Consider the following 13,099-nt stretch of genomic DNA (forward strand, 5'->3'; position numbering starts at 1 on the left):
TCTTCCCGCTCAAGGCTAGCACTCTGCCACTTGAGCCACAGCGCCGCTTCTGGCCGTTTTCTGTATATGTGGTGCTGGGGAATTGAACCTAGGGCCTCGTGTATCCGAGGCAGGCACTCTTGCCAACTAAGCTATATCCCCAGCCCTAGATTTTTCTTAAATTTGTTTTATGTGACCTATTACTGATTTTCTGAGAGTTATTGGTGGGAATTGTGTCATGCTTATGGCTCTGGTTTATTGACTCATGGTACAAGTTAATGTCACGTAGAATCTTGGTTTCTCTTTAAAGTTTACAAGGGCCCAACTTCCTAGCTTACTGTTGAGAAGACGCAGGAGGGGATTTTCACTACCGATAGGAGCATCTGTGGCTTTTCCTGGTCTTTCAGGCTTGCTACAGGCTTGAGCTGTTGAAAATCTGTGTGGCTTTCTTTGCTTGGTCCCCTGTCGCTGTGGAAATGGCTACAAATAGATTTTTTTTTTGATAATTGTTTCCAGTATTTTTAATGGATGTTGGATTTGACCTATGCATGTCTGGATTTCTGGAGGATTTCCTTTCCGTCTATTTCTCTTCTTAGGGGAAGAAAATGCATCCATTTCTATGCCTTGTCAAGTGCTTGGCTCTTACCTGCTTTTGCCATAACCACAGAAGTCATGGTAATTACATTAACACGCTCACAATTCCGGCCTTCCCTGATCCACAAATGCTCACTTGGGGCTCACAGAGATTTCTGAATAGCCTCTTTGCAGTGAAAGTGAGGTTCACAAATCCCAGAGGATGGCCCTCATTTGACACATTTGTCCCTCCCTCATGCTCTTTTCATGCTTATAGTTCAGAAACATCCAGAAATGGCATAGCTACTCCTCTGATTATTGACTATCCGTGCAATAGCTATACATTTTTGTCCCTTCTAAGCTGAATACTGAAGTGTAATTCTCAAGACAACAGTTCTGGGTGGTCTCGCCTTTGGTAGGCGGAGCCCTGGGGTTGGGATTCCATGCACTCATGAAAGGGCTGGAGGAAGCAAGCCCATTCTCCACACCTTCTACTTTGTAAAGATACACCAAGCCCTCCTGTGACACCGGAGGCTAGCACCTTCATCTTGGCCTTCCCAATCTCCAGAACTGTGTAAAGCTGATTTCTGTTCCTTATAAATTGGGCGTACTATACAGCAACACTAAACAGTCAAAGATACCTCCCCATGGTAAAGAAAAGCAAAAAAGCAATTTGGTTACCATGAAGTCTCTTCTATAAACCTCTTTTACCCTAAGTCCAGAGGAAATCAAGAGAGAACAAAAGACACCAGTGAATGAGATTTTTATAGTGTTCATTAAATGGTAATAACTTACAACAGTAATTTAATTGAATAGTTGCTGTTGACAGTGGGTAGTCTAGCACAGATCTAGTTATGAGTGCAAATAATGTAGTCTATAAATTTTCTGCTGGCTTTCACTTTGCCAGGCTAAATCCCAGCAGAGGGATTCCTGGTCAGGAGGAAGAGAAGTTAAGTATTTCAGTTACCATGAAGGCAAGTAATAGGCGACAGGTGCTTACAGATAACTGAAGTTATGTGTTTCTTTTCACATGGCAGTAAATGTAGGAAGGAGGGAGAGGAGCACATTTCATTAGGGTTATCTACTGTGAGGAAAGTAATCCTAGAAGACATGTCATTATACATTGCTCTATGTATAAACCCACTTAGCTTCGCCAAATTACCTTTGCAAGACATGAGACCTGCAATCACTTGTGTCTAGAATACAGGCTGTTCCTATAAACCGGATGATTTTCTTGTCAACTTGAAAACGTATCCAGTGAGGGAGCTCAACAAGTCATCTGTTTCTAAATCGACACTTCAGAGAACAAATTGTCTCAAGTGACTGCATTTAAGAACATGGGAAGGAGAGTGAAGTCATGAGTTATAACACTGGACAGAGAAGAGGGGTGGACCCTCCCCGCAGGGTGAAGACTGGGGGTCTCTGCTCCCAACCTGGTCAAGGGTCTCTTCTGGCTTTTTGGCTTCAGTGTAGTTTGTAGAGAAGAATTCAGACATAATTTCCTGCCACATAAAAGAAAAAAATATGTGTCTATTTCCCAGGTAAAACCAATTTAATATGACATGGGGCTTCCTTACGGAAATGAAATTTGTCGTGCCTGGATAGGAACACAGAGCTGATGAGGCACTAGAGAGAGTGAGCAGAGTCATTTGCCCTCTACAAGGTGTGGCCAGCCATTTTTCTACACCACAGCTGGAATCCCGTGGCAGGGAGCGTTCCTGGGCGTGGTGGGGCTGGGATGGGAAGAGGATGGCCCACTGGTGTCCATTCTACTGACTGACACGAGCTGCAGTTGACCGATTTCCCCCCTCCCCCGAATAGCATGTAGAACTCACTTGCCTTTTCACAGTGACTTTGCACAAGTCGTTCCTGAACCCGGCTGGCGGACTGCCCATCTGGTGATCATGGAGATGCAGAAGCTACAGAAAGCGTGCTGCCTCACAGAAGAGAAGGGCCTCGCTTCAGACACGGCTGGACGCAGGCGCTCGGGCACCGGGCTCCCCCTGCTTTCTCGATGCCCACCTTCCCTGTCTTGTGAACCGACCTTGTTCACAGCAGAACTCTTCCTGCTGCAGACAGTGAGCGGCCTGTGCTTGATTCCACACGTGTCGGTGTACCATGGATTAGTAACTCCTGCTCCTTCGTGTCGTTCCGAGGCGGAGACGCTGTGGGGTAAGGGACTCCATCCGCTGCTCGCTGCGGGACCAAGGCCGTAGCTCACCACTGAGCAGCTACCTTGGTGGAGATGATTGCGGCTGGAATGCAGACACGGTGTCCGCAGGTCAAGCAGCCATTCTGTGCGGAGGAGAATGCGAGGGGCCCCTGCAGGGATCCGCGTAGAAAGGCAGGAGGGACGGGCTTCACTGGGGACAGCCCGGAGTGATTCTCCTCATCCACAGGTGCGGAGAACAGACTGGCATCCATTTCCCTGCAGGAAAAGAGATGAAGGAGATTCGGGCAACTCATCTAGGAGCAAAAGTTGAAAACACAAAATGCAAACATTTTATGAAACACAAAAGACACTAATGAAAATCAGGCCACAGAGAAACTTGCTGCACACACACACACACACACACACCAGACACACACACAGACAGGCACACTTACAGACACACAGACAGACAGACACACAGACACACAGACAGACACACACGGTTTCCATATTTTCTGTTGATATTTTGTGTCATTGAATACATCTAGAAGAATACATCTAACAAAAAGCCTGAGCAAAATAGCATGATGTCCTCCCTCTACTTTTTTTGGGAAATCTAGAGGAGTCACGGGACTGTTTTTGTGTAAGGGCCCCCTAAAAGAGAGACTGGGCACCATTGTGTTTTATTTTCCTGCCCGACGGCTGGACCAAATGATACTGTGTTTTGTGCCACATGTGGGAAATTGCAAGGAGTCACGAACGTTGGCTGCCGAAGCGCAGGAGGGAGCCCGCTGGTGCCCGGATTATAAATTTGGGCAACTGCAACTGGACACAACAACCGCGTGGCTGCCTGCTTTCTTCTGAAATCAAACGAGGCGCTCATAGCCCATGAGAAATAACAGAATACATTCTGCAGTCTACATTCAGACGACGTTTGGTAGCTATTTGGCCATTTAAAATAATCACGAATCTATTTCTAAGGATAGATTGTGCTTCCGATCACCGAAGCCCGCAGTTTTCACATAACCTAACCCGTTACCATGTTTCTTAACGGTTTTGTACGCATTTGGGGGTCAATACATTAACATTTTATGTTGTATCCTGTTGATCCGTTATGTTTATTAAAAAAAAAACTAGACATTTCCTCTATTGAGTGGTGGTACCTACTTCCACATATGTTTCCTGCTCATTAGTCGGAGGATTCACTTCTAGGTCCTGGAACATTATGATGGCCGTAGCCCATTGTTGATTTATCTGTCATTTTCTGTCTCTGTAAAATTTCTTCTGACATTCTCGTTCTTGTTTATGTTTATCTTGGCTATGCTTGATGGTAAGTATTTCCACATGGATTTTAGTTCATTTAAATTTTATGTGAAAACTTGTTGGCATCTTAATTTGAGATTATAGATTTTAAAGAACCTTATCTTGTACAAAAGTCAAGGTAGTATTTCTTTTTTTTTTTTTTTAACAAACTCCATGCTACCTTAGGATTTTTGCTTGTTGTTGTTTGTCTTTATTTTTTTCTCTTGGGATAATTATCCTTAGAAATTGCTCTTTGCTTACCAATTTGGCATTATTTGCGCAAAATGTCTTTAATTTACCTTTTTCCTGTGAATGACAATTGGCATTGCTACAGAAATTCAAACTTCTTCAATACTCTGAATACTAAATTTCCAGGTTATCTGGTTTCCATTATGTCTGCCGAGAAAGTTTCTCCTCAAAAATTCAGATCGAAGCCCAGGAAATACGTGGGGCATGTGAAAAGGTTTAATGGCTCTGGAACTGGGGCACTGAAGCAGGAGAAGGGAAAAGGGCGGTGGAAAACTTTACGCTATTAAGGCCTAATACTTTCACAAAGGGACGATGGGCCTTCCCAGTCTTCCTTATGGGACCGTTGATCTGAGCTGGGTAAATGTGCAATTGCCCCAAGTCAGAAACTACACTGATAGCTGATAAAGGGCAGCCAGACCAATGTCCAATCAAATAGGAGGAAGACACGCAAAGCTCATAGAACACGTGCCTCTGAATGACAAAACCTGTCCTAGCTCCTCACATAGAGGAGGGAGAGTGGATGCCTGGCCAGGAGGGGCCCAGAGAGAGGAGGCTCGTGTCCAATCACGAAATGCTGGACTGACAGCAGGGAGGCCTGGCTTAGTTTCCTCGGGTGTGACAGCCAGGCAGTGTTGTGCTGTCCATCTTAAAAGTGTGTCACGGCCCGTGGCACTGTGGAGAGGCCGTAGCTCCCTTAGGAGATGGAGTCTGGTGAAACCAAGTGAGGTTATTGTTAAGGGACGGTAAAGGGGACCCCGGGACCCCGCTCGCTTCCTTCTCCCTGTTTTGTTTCCTGTCTCACCATTCCATCATGGTTTCCTGGAGCAGCACAGATGCAAAGCAATGGGGCCAACTCACCAGGGATGGAACCCTCGGACAAACTTGGCCCAAAGCAATGCTTCCTCACTATCATGAGCCGCCCAATCACTGAGCCAACCAATAACTCCTTCTCCTGCCCCATGATACTGGAGTGTAGAGAAAGTAGCAATGGAAGACCAAGATGGGTCCTACTTAACCTTTATTGTGGGAGGAGGATCTGTACGTATTTTTCCTGTTTAGAATTGCATTACAAACAAAATCAAATGCATTACCTGTATGATTTTATTTTGTCTATGTCCATTGTGTTTAGTCCTTAGTGTATAGGAGGTTCGGATACAATGTTTTGACACTGCTGAAGTCTAGGATGTTAGCTCCGAACAGGCTGAAAACGTGCGTGAGAAGGTTAGATGTTGTGTCCCCACAAAGACATTGCTAATGGTGGAGATGTTTTAGAAACTTCTCCAAAATGTGAAGCATCTACCTCCCACCTTACAAACTGGATGCTGACCATCACTCACCCCCTTTAGTTCAGGGGTTCTTAATTATCCATTGCTTTCTATGCGTTTTATGATCTAGTGAAAGGACTAATGCAGATATTTGGGGTTCTGAGCGTGGTCATATCAATCTGTTTTATTTGAATTCGATAGACAGAGCATCTTTAATACCAGCAAAAATAATGGTACAGCTATATCGATGTAATGTTGTGAATTGTAATTTATTTTTATATGCATGGGAGTGAAATGAAAGATGTATTGCACAACGAATCAATCACTTCTTAAGTTGAAAAGAAAGGAGTTTATGGAAACATTTGCTTGGAGAAAATCACTTACAGCATGAGGAATTGCAGAGACGAATGGGCCTTGGGTGAGCGGAGCCAGCCTGCCCCCTGCCAGCTCCCGGGAATGGAGTATTAGGAAAGCAGATAAAACCGAAGAAGAAACAACGCGGGGGTCATTAACAATGAAGAGGAGATGACAACCTGAAATGTGGTGATGATAAAAACCTGGGAACACCGTAACTCAGAATTCTGATGTCTGGCATTTTATTGGAAACTCTGTCTGGTTTTATTGATGTTTCCAAAGTGTAAAGTTTCTTTTCAAATTGCCATTCTTGGAAAAATGGTCAAAAATGCTATTTTTATTGTGCTGAGGTTACAGAAACATGCCATTTCATGTAAATGAATAATGTACCTCTCCTAAAGGCAAATGAAAGAGACAGAAAACAGAATGTAGGGTATGAAATAGCAGTAGAATAGAATTAGAATAAGTATGGTGACTTAAATCGAAGAAATAAAATATAATGAGCTGAGTTTAATATATGAATATATAATCCTATGTGGAAGGTACAGCTAAGAAATTTTTGAATGATGCCTAAGGCAAGTAAAGACTTGTAATATTGAGGCTGAAGATAATCACATGACCTTATCAGATTTATTTGATCTGAAATATAAGGATAAATGAGTGGACTGATTAAAACTGAGAAACATAGCAAGCAATATTCTTTCCTTGTCCCCGAGCAATTCCTGGCCTTGATTTATTGTTTTGAAAACGCCGAAATTACATTGGCAGAGCAAAAGACTTACCAAGACATTTCTATTTGGCTTGACCAATAATTTAGTACAGAAAATGGTTTCAGTAAAAAAAAAAAAAAGACTCATTTTATTTCTCACTACAAATGGAAATGGTGATATTGTACTGTTATTATTTAAGCAAAGCCATCTTCTGATTTTAACTAAGAACAAGTATCCTGACCTCCTTCTAGGTGGAGTCTCTCTCTACACACACAGACACACACACACACACATACACAGGATGCTGTCCCCCTTCCCTCATTTGGTGAGGTCAGGTGGCTGGGATTCAGGCCTGGTTCATGCACCAGTCCCACCTGCCCAGTAAGGACAGCAGTCTAATGTGATTTGCGTGGGAGGGGGGGTGGACACTGACCATGAGCTTTTTTTTTTTTTTTTTTTTGCTTTTCCACTTTGGCTTGTTAGTGTTAAGGAAATAAGAGTCTCCTGAATAGCTCCTGCTGGGCTGGTTTAGAACCTCAGTGTAAGGTTATCTGGAAAGGAAACTTGCCACATGGTTCAAGCAGAAAGGAGTGTATTGGGGGTGGGGGAAGCAAACTTCCAGCCCGTATAAGAGGGAGGCATGGGGAGACAGAGAGGAAGGAAGAAGAGAAAAAGCAAGAAAGAGAAAAGGAGCAAGAGAGGGTAAGAGAGAAAACGAAAGAGAGAAAAGGAAAGAGCAGGGACTCGTAGGTTGGATGCGACCTTACAGAAGAGGGAGGTAACTGCCTTCAGGTGTGTCAGTTACCTAGGTAACTCAGGTACTGGGTGCTGACTTAAACAGGTGGGGGGCAACTGCATGGAGCCGCCCCCCCAGGGGTGGACCTTGCACTTGAGACTCAGATCTCAGTTTACTGAATGGCTAGAATTACAGGCTTGAGCTACCTACTGGTGCCTAGCCTTTGTGCTTTCCTTCTTACACTGGTGTCCAAGTCATCATTCTCAGGCATCAGATTTCCTCTGTCTAACCCTTATGTCAGAAAAGAATCTTTGATTGACTAGGTCAGTTGCGTAAAACAGGACTGGAAAGCCAATGTTCCACCACCAAGTTCCTGCCATCGGTGTGGGCTTTTCCTGGTGTGCCCAGGGAGACAGGAAGTTCCGTAGAGTGCTGACCAGACTGGAGGCAACATAATGCCGTGTCTGATTATAAATGTATTTATCTAGTAACCTCATTGTTATGCAGTTTACACATATGCACATATCAAGTTATTTCATTTTCTCTTACATCTTTAGTGGTGTTACTATAACTGACTTCCAAATGGAATACATTTTAAATCATCACCACCAGCTGACTGTTAATAGTGCTTCCAGAGTCGGAATTGGAGACTGATATATTATTCTAGTATTAATTCAAAGTCATCTAAAATTTACTTCCTCATAATGAATCACGCCAGGCTGAGAGCATGATAAATTCAATTATAATTGACTTTGTGTGGATCTTGCCAGTCATTTCCATACTCACTGGGGCCCAGCGAATATGACTTTTCTTTTTTTCTTCCTTTTTCCCCACCAATTTGAGCGTGAACATTGAGAACAAACAAACGCATAGACAGGAGATATAAATGACATGTTTTTAGCTGATAGGTGAACTGGGCTCTGGATAAAGTCTTCTATTTAAATAAATGTTCTATACTCAGCCCACTGGGCATCCCACTGTTACAATGGGACTCTCTCTTTTTGTGACATGTTCTTGGTGTTTTCAGTTGCACGCAGCTACCATTAAATGCTTCAAGTAGTAAGGAAGCCCATAGCTACACCCTGGTCTCTTACACCAGTGTTGCTGGTTTGGGTGGCTATGTGCTCTTCATTATTTACTGCATCCCCGATTTGGTTATTTTTTCTTCCTCCTGCCTATTTGAGAACCAAGTGGTATTTGAGAACCTAGTGGTTCATTTTTTTTAAAATTTCATTTTATCTTTGCTCTTGTATGGCTATTTTAGGGTTCTAATATACAATTTGGGTATAGTACATAATGATTTTGCACTAAATTTTATTATAATGCTTTGGTAGGGCACAACAATCTTGCTAAATTATACTTCCATTTCCTCCTTTTCTGTCTATGGGCTGCTCTGTCTTTCCATATTTTGTTTCAGGTGCCAAAGTTCATGATCATTGTTTATTTTCTGAACTTACTTCTCTCAAATTGTGATCCTTGATGTCCTTAAACCTTTTAAGTTACTCACAGGTTGGAAAGTATTTCCAGAATAATTAGGCATTTCCCATTCATTTTTCCTGTCATATCATACACATACATTTTCATTTCTGCAAGTCCCATACATGTTATTATAGCAGATTGAGTGCCAAAACAGATATGGGATTCTAACTGTGTTAAATTAGGTTTGAAGAATTCTATAAAATTAAAAACAGTAACACACTTCTTGCTTTATTCTTTAGTTTTGAAAAGATTTTTACTTTTTCTCTAGGGAGAGTTTATGTAGTGTTAAGTACAATACCAAGTATAATGTGCATGAATGGAAGCCTTTTTGTTGTCCTCAAGAGATTCACTTTAACTTGAAATTTGAAAATTTAAAATATCAAAATATTGATTTGTAAATATGTGTATATATGCATATATATTTATGTAATTTCCATTATCCTATCTTCTTTTGCGTGGGTCCATGTTTCCATGAAGTGCCATTTTCTCTCTAATTGAAGAAATTTCTTAAAAGTTTTGTTTCACAAGTTTTCAGCAGTATAATATCCTGGCTTGTATTTGTGTAGAACTTCATTTTTTTACATCTTCATGTTCTTTGTAAAAAGCTGCATTTTTTTAAAAGAAATCAGTGTGAACACTGGAATTCTTCCTCCCAGACACCAGCTCTCCATTTGGAAAACTACAGAAACATACACTTAGGATAGTCCAAGTTAACTGTGTGTGAAGAAAATACAGCAGTGGGAACAGGAAAAGCAAACTCTGCATCCATTTTCACACTCGCGTGCAAGGCCTGCCCTTTCTCCAATTCATGCTCCTTCTGCAAAGGCTAGCAAGTAGTCTGGAGCTCTCTTATAAAATTGCGATTTCACCTTGACCTCCCATCTTTAAGAATCCTCTTCTTGCTACCAATAGCTCTCAACACTTGCATATTGGATTTTTTTTGTGCTAAATTTAAACTCTTATGTTAATAATATCCAACACTTTTTTTTTGAGAAAGGAGATATTTAAGCCTAGCTGGGTGACCTTTTACAGTATTTTCCCTGGTATTTATGCCGTTGACAGGGACATCAATAAGCTTTACTAGAAAGTGGCCATTCTTTATGAGATGTCAGAGAGAGATGATATATTACTAGGTGTTTTGAGTACAGATGTTTTCTTAGAAACATGAAAGGGAACTAAATGTTTCTTCTCTGATACGGATGACTTCAAATCTATTCTTAACAACAGATACAAACTCCAGAACGTAACAGAAGAAAGTAAATACAAACTCAAAATTTAAAAGAATGATTTACCCAACACCATCAAAGCCAAGCAAAATAGGACAGATAGTCAGTAAAAAGCACACAGAACATTTGCTACATGGGGCAGGGTAAGCTTTGCAGGAGGCAGCACATCTGTGAAGACAAAGTCAGTGCGTTTAGTCAGCTAGTTCAGCCACATGCTTTCCCGTTGATAACTCTCCTACTGAGGGAGACACAAACCCACACTGCAGGCCCTATCTGTTCTGGGCATCCTTTACTGCCTGCTGGGATAGCTCTATCTCTACTCCAAGTGCTTCTAGTTGACATAGCCTGAACTGCTGTAACCAAACACCTGAGCCCAGGTTAAACACATTGTAAAGGATTCTAGCTACTCCCATACAGTGAGACCAAAGGAGGATAGTCTTAGGAGAGAATCACAAGGGTGCATCGCCTAGGCACCTCTTCCTATCTCTATAAAATAATATCCATACCGGAACAAACTCCAATCTATGGAAACAAAAGACTTTCCACCTTCCTTTCCAGTGTTCAGTTTTGGACGATTCTGTATTCTTTACCTTATATATGGTGTATTCAGGTGTATACCTTTGGGAGGGTGCGGGGAGGGCACAGAAATTGAGGGGGAAAAGGGTGAAAAAGTGCAGCAGCGGAGCTCACTGGACACTGATGAAAGCGAACCGTGCAGCTCGTGGGTGGACACGGGAGGGAGGGACTGGGAGAGAGAGAGGGAACGAACGGTACTGATGACCTGACTCCCGCAACTGTGCCCCCTCTGTACATCACCTCTATAATCATAATAAATAATTAAAACACCCGATTTCTCACAAGGCTCAAGGCTGAGCTGTCAAGACAAAGGCCGCGGCAGGTCTGGCTGCCCGTAGGTGGCGCTGTCTGGGTTTTCTCAGGCAGTAGTTGGGCAGGTGGAAGGGCTGAACGGCCCCTGGAGCCTGTCTCAGGAGTCGCTTATCTGGCTTAGGCAGCTCTTACTGCTACCACACAGTGTCAACACCTGCGTATGAGGGACATTCTAACCACTGCACAACTCTCCTCCCCTCCCTGCCTGCACGCCCAGCCCTCCGCCCCTGTGCATACCCACCCAGCCTTCCAGGCCCAGCCAGATGCCTGTCCACATCTGTCACCCGGGGCACAGAGAGAAGCAGTGCTCTCGCTTTGTGCACAGCAATGCTTCCCTTTCTCTTTAGGAGCACCCGCGTTGGGTGCTGGTTTGCTGTGTCCCTCCGGAGTCACACAAAGGGTGACAGCCAGATGCCACCAGCTGGGCTGCATCTGGAACACCTGGTTGACCAGGAAAGGTTGTAGGAGCAAAGAAATAGGACCTGGAGAGCTCGCACTGGGAGCCTTACTCTCCCACACCCTCATCTCCACCATCTCCACCCCTATGGCCTCCGTGCTTCCTGTAGCTCTGCGTATTTATGAGGTCAAAGGTCAGGAGCCATTCGTAGGCGCGCCCTGGCTTAAGAAGCAGGTTTGTTAGGAAGAGTGGGTGAGCCCTGGCTGACGTTAGCCTCATCTCCTGTGGAAACATTTCTAACATACAGAGCCATCTCTGCGAAGATTAAAAATCTATGCTGGAAGAGTGGTTGTAGGGTCAAACTGTGTTTTATTTCTCGGTAGTAGACTGCAAGGAAAGGAAGGTCACGTTTTGCTGATTTTGTTCCCCTGAGTCCTCGGGCACAGATGGCCCCCGTGTAGTGGGAAACGCAGAATGAGGAAGCAAACTCCGGGCAGGGTTAGGACTCTACCGAAAATATGCCATAGAAAAACCATTTTTTGGATTTCCAGATATGAATGATTGAACAATGGTTCAGTAGGCATCCTCTCAGCCTTCCAGTAAGGGTGGGGATTTCATAATTTCACTCCACCTGTTCTCAGAGCAAAAAGGCAATTTGTGCGTTAGCCTTTCATTTCCCACGTGTATGCACCAATCCTGTTGATGCGGCTTTCTGATTTCTCCTACCGTGTAAACTTGGCATCATCAATGCCTCCTGAATGCTTCCCAAGAATGGAGATTTCTTTTTGCCAGTTCTGGGGCTTGAATTCAGGGCCAAGCACTATCCCTGAGCTTCTTTTGCTTAAGGCTAGCCCCTTCCTGCTTTTTTCTGTTTATGTGGTACTGAGAAGTAGAACCCAGGGCTTCATGGATGCTAGGCAATCACTGTACCACAAAGTCACATTCCTACTCCTGGAAAAAAAACTTTTTTTATAAAAGCTTTTGTCCATATGTTTTACCTTGCACTTCCCAATATAAGTATATACTTTTAATACTAAGAAGAAAAGAAAGATATGATTTCCATTTTCTGACATCTTACAGGCCCTGGTTTGACTCTGGCATGCAGCAATCTTTAAAAATCTTCAGCACAAAAAAAGAGAGAGCCGTGTGAGAGGAGTTTCCTGCTGTCTTGGCTGTTATTCCAAAGTTCAGCTGAGGATTTAGTGATATTTTACTGCTCCAATTTATAATGCATAAACCAGAGGCAAAAAATATAATGCATTGTAGTAGAAGTAGCAGGAGCCGTGGGCAGAGCTTTGTCTGGAATCTTGTCTAGAGACGATTCTTGTATCTTCAATTCAAATTGGTCGAGTGGCCAGCAGCCCGCAGATTCCCTGAGGAAGGCCTTTGGTTCTCCGCTACAGAGAGAAAATTGTCCTTCAGTTCCTAGGTTCAGCAGGGTAGGCTTCCCCGATTTCAGATTTCCTATTCTTTTCTTAGTCTACCCCTGTCTCTTTGATGGCTTTATCTCCCTTGGCTTAGAAAGCCATCTAATAATCTTCACGAGTAAAATATTTTCGCCAGCAAGGGCTGGACTGAATAACCTTGCTGCTTTAATTTTCATGTATTTTCTATCTCATGGATTGAATATTTTATTTCATGCATTACATTGTCTTGAACGTCACTCTTGGTGTCTTCTCGTGGGTCTGTTCTAATCCTTCGTGCTTCTCTTAGTGCTTCCGAAATCTTCTCTCGGTAATTAGTATAAGTAACTGTGAATAAAAGTGAATTGTTCTGTCATTAGAGGAAT

The sequence above is a fragment of the Perognathus longimembris genome, chromosome 19, assembly GCF_023159225.1.
Source record: "Perognathus longimembris pacificus isolate PPM17 chromosome 19, ASM2315922v1, whole genome shotgun sequence".
NCBI classification, from domain to species: Eukaryota; Metazoa; Chordata; class Mammalia; order Rodentia; family Heteromyidae; genus Perognathus; species Perognathus longimembris.